This window comes from Microtus pennsylvanicus (genome assembly GCF_037038515.1).
Source record: "Microtus pennsylvanicus isolate mMicPen1 chromosome Y unlocalized genomic scaffold, mMicPen1.hap1 SUPER_Y_unloc_2, whole genome shotgun sequence".
NCBI lineage: Eukaryota > Metazoa > Chordata > Mammalia > Rodentia > Cricetidae > Microtus > Microtus pennsylvanicus.
The window spans coordinates 5,347,218-5,351,982 of record NW_027460880.1 but is presented as its reverse complement, the minus strand read 5'-3'; positions in this window follow the sequence as shown (position 1 = coordinate 5,351,982).

Sequence of the window (4,765 nt, the reverse complement as noted above, 5' to 3'; positions counted from 1 at the left end):
AATGCAAATTTCCTTGTAACCGACTAGACAGAATAGACAGGTTATCTTAAACACAGCAGGGAGTCACTCTACGATGGAACTGGTTCATCATCACCTGTGTGACAGTGACATAATTGAGATCTTTCCTTTGTCTATAAATCTCATTATGTTCAACATGATATGTTGTCATACAGATTTCTTAGGGTTTTGTCCCACTGGTGGTTTCCTTGGTATGCTTACATAATTTTTGCCAGATCCAATCAGTTTTGCCATGCAATCTCAGCTCCACGTCATTGTGTTCCCCTTATGTTCCAGTCCAGGCATTTTAGACCTCTTGTAACTGTTGTAAGAGTATCTCATGTTCCACCTAAATGATTTAGGGTTTTATTTAGGCTGGGATTTATCTTCCATCACGGAGTTCATTGACTGTCCTTTGGCGTAATTCCTGGGACACTGAGCCTAACTCCTGGGGGAACCTCCAGTTATTTCTCCATTCTTAGATAGTTTACACTCTCACTATTACTGTGAGAGTGTTTCTGTAGCAAATATTCTTCTCAAGATGAGAAGAAACTTCAATATTACAATCCATTTGTTATTGTGATTTAAATACACACACACAAACACACACAAGTTAATGCACATACACTGATGATATCTCAATTTATGGGGCCATTCTGGGGATGTCAAGATCGATATCTCTCGAGTGGTTCTCAGAAGGCCATAGGGTGACCCTCTCTAGGTACTTAAGCAGGGAGGAGAAGTTGACCGCACTGTGACATGTCCCTAGGAACTATGTGTGCCTTGTCCCATAGTCAGACTGATGACTGACTATCTTGAAAACCACCATGGAACGTTTGTTTGGCAAATGATGGAGATCAAGTCAGGGTCAAAATCAGAAAACTAGATGGAGCTTCCAAGCTCCAGTGGAAGAGCAGATGGATGGAGAAAAAGAGCAAGGATGTCAGGAATATAAGGGCTTGGTCCACACTATGAGACACTGTGCCTGAACTAAGGGGATTTCAACTAATCCAGTGACCTGGGAATGAAAGAACATGGGATCAAACTGGAAGCTCTGAATGTGGCTGACAATTGGGGCAGACGGAGAAGCCAAAGATAATGGCACTTGCAATTGTCTGCATATCATACACTGGCTTTTTGTGATCATATTTTTTGTGGATGCATACCTTGCTAAATCTGGATGGATGAAGGGTGGGCTTGGACTTCCCACAGCTCAAAGTACCCTGCCCTCTATTTGGACTGGTATTTGAGTGGAGAGGTTTATTTGAGGAGCAAGAAGAATGTGGGAGGAGGAAGAGAAGTGGAAAGTTTGATAATTATTATTATGAAGTAATAAGTAATAGAAAACTCAATAGAAAATAACCAATGAGGACATTGGAGCTAGGAAAAAAAAAACATTCATGTGAGTTGCTGATTCAGACCAAAAATTATTTTACAGAAAAATAAAAAACACATAAAGGGGTTGAGTTACTTGGAAAATATGACTCAAGTAATTGGGAAGAAGATTGGGGTTTTTATTTTGGGTCTTCATGGGGCTGTATGAGCAGCATTTTAGGACCTGTATGCTGGATATTTCTGGGGGTTAGTAGGGAAGAAACCTGGCTAGGAGGAGTTTTATGACATAAGTAGAGCCTTGATGATGTCACAAAGCTTTGGTTGGGGGTGGCAACTCTGTTCCACATGAAGCACTGGTCTTCTGTGAAGGTGGGCTTACTATCTTCACGGTGGCTGAGGAGGTCAGTTCAGCTCTTGGGCTCAACAACTGTTCAACCGAATTTCCAGAAGTTGGAATCTAGAGAGCCAAGATATTTTCTTTTGGTAAATATGTTTAGGAAGCAACTAGGACCTCTGTAGTCAAAGAAAGGTTTCTTTCAAATCTGCTCTGGGTCCAAAATTTATGTCGTTAACAGCTCCTATATTTGATAGCTGGGGGACGGTTAATGTCAGGTATTCTCCCCACTCTATCTTTGCTAAAAATGTCCAATTCCTCAGTCCACTTAAATGGCAAAGATCCTCTTTGTCCATATATGTTTTTAAAGATAATTATTTCTAATAGGTGCTGTTGCACAGATTAATGTTTCTTTCTTTTGGCAGTTTGACTCACAGTACTCACTTCTCTAATGAAGATACAGAATATCTTTATGTAATCAACTTGGATCTGGATCAGGAGAAACAATAGAGAGAGCCAGTGGACTGGAGTGCCATGACCTTGGGCAGGTGGTTATAGATCAGCCAACTAACCAGTAGCTTGAGTGGTAAGGAGAGGAGTGCCTGTACTTTGAATTCTTTGCCATCTGTTCAGATATTTCTTTCTCACTTTAGGTATAGGCATAGCTTCCTCTCTCATTGATATAGTAAGTCAGGAAGTAGGTTTCTCAGTAGAGGTCAATTGCATTTTGCAGCAGGAATATGTCTCTGATACACATATACTGAGCTGTAGACAAGAGTTTGATAATTTTCCTATTAATTTCTTAAGAACATATTCCATTTAGGTATCCAAATCTATTCAGCCCTGCCTTTTTCACATGCTCCAAAGTTATTCCTAAAAAGAGCCTTGACCTCACATCCTCACCTTCTTATCCTTGCAGGCACTTATGGTGGAGGAAACCACTTTGTGTCTGATTTAAACTGAAGAGTTCTTCCTATGCAGAGATTGTCAGCTATGAAGCCCAAGCACAGAAACAGAGCCAAGAGACAGTGGAACAGGAGTGCTGTGGCCTATCTCAGAAAGTCTCCCGCCATGATGAAGATGCCTCTCAGTATGAGTGGCATGCCACCTCTCCAGAAGAAGAATGGGCCATCGCTCCAGAAGCAAAAACTTAGTAAGCCTTTTGAGGCCCTGGAGAATATTGTTGGCCGCAGAATTTCTCATGGCTGGAAGGAAGCCAATGAACCAGTCACCCATTGGAAAGCCATCATTCTAGATCAACTGCCAACATATCCCTCTCTCTATTTGTTGAAATATGATGGGATTGATTGTGTCTATGGCTTGGAGCTTCATAGTGATGAAAGGATTTTAAACCTGAAGATCCTGCCTAACAATGTGCCATTTCCTCAGGTGACAGACACTCATCTCTCAAACACCATAGTTGGCAGAGCAGTGAAACATACATTCATGGGCACAAATGGCTCTAAGAATGACTGGAACGGGATGGTCCTAGAAGAGGTGCCAATCATGAAGACCTGGTTTTATATTACCTACAAGAAAGATCCGGTCTTGTACATTTACCACCTCCTGGATGACTACCTGGAAGGCAACCTCCACATCATGCCAGGCTCTAAGGAAGAGTGGAGTGGCGTGGTCCCAGATGAGGTGCAGACCATAAAGACCTGTTTCTACATTGTCAACGAGAATGATCCGGTCCTGTACCTTTACCACCATCATGATGATTCCATTGAAGGCAACCTCCACATCACGCCTGAATGTCCTCCAGTAGAGGTGACTTTGGAATTAGGCAGGGATTCCTTGGAGGGCAAAAGAGTGCAGTACAACAAAAAAGATGGAACCCAAGAGATAGGTAAAATTATTTGCCAAGTTCCCAACAAACCTTCTGTGTATTTCATCAAGTTTGATAATGACTTCCATATCTATGTCTATGATTTGGTGAAGATCTGTTAAAGTGAAATTCTCAAATTTTGAGGGGCAGACTTAATGCTCTCTTTGGGAATGTGTTTTTTCAGAGATACCTCAGGTCTTCTATGAATCCTGGTATCTTTTCCAATGGATTATTCTTTCTCAAAGAATAAAAATTTGTTAACATGTTGTGTTATTTGGTCAATGATGGATTGTGTTTGGTGGATGGGGCATCACAGAAACACATGCCTCAAAACAAAGCAGGATTTATGGTCTTTTCCCCTTGGAGAGTAAAGGACTGGGGATGCGTTGTGTGGTAAAGGACAAGATGGCTGTCAAGGAAGCAGTGGAGAGGGGACAAAAAGTTGTATGATCTCGGGGCGGTATGAAGCTTGAGGGAAAACCATGTCAAATGGAAAGATGTGACCGATAGCAGCGTGAGGTATTGGGACTTAAGAGGATAAAGAGTAGATTAATCAGGAAGGGACACAAATGTATACTCAAAATCAGAAAAAATTAGGTTTCATTTGATGAATGGTTTAATTCGTACTGGCTGTAAGTCAAAGGATGTTTGATCTCCACTAGAGCATGTTGCTTAGTCAAAAGTGTCACCACTCAGTTGCTCTTCTCCAGTAAGTTGGACATCAAGCTACCTACTTAGTTTTGCCAGAATTCTGTCTGCCACCTACTTTGTCATGCCTGGATTCGGTATGCCTTGAACTCTCATAGGTCTTATCCATGCCATCCAACCCTTGTCAGTTCATTTAAATAATTGCCCTGCCATATCTGGAAAACAGTGTTCCCTTTCATTGATCATGTTCTGTAGTACTTGGGCTATAAAACTCATGAACACACTCACCCACACACAGGAGAAACATGTACATATGATGCCCACTAGTGTGTGACATGCACACATATGATGAATGCACCGAACTCCATAATATCAGTAAAGTAGGGAATCCATGATGCTAGGTGGAGTCTGGCAAAGACCCCACACACCCATCAAACCGCCAAATACCAGTATGGTACTGATGTCTGACTCCCATCCTGTAAGGAACCTGCCATCCTGTAACTGGGCTATTTTTGGTTCCTTCATCTTCACAAACTTGGTTAAAATGTTAGAGTTGTCAAACTGGGAGGTAGGGTCCAGCATGTAGATCAGCTGTCCCAGGTCAGGTGATTTGGCTAAAATTT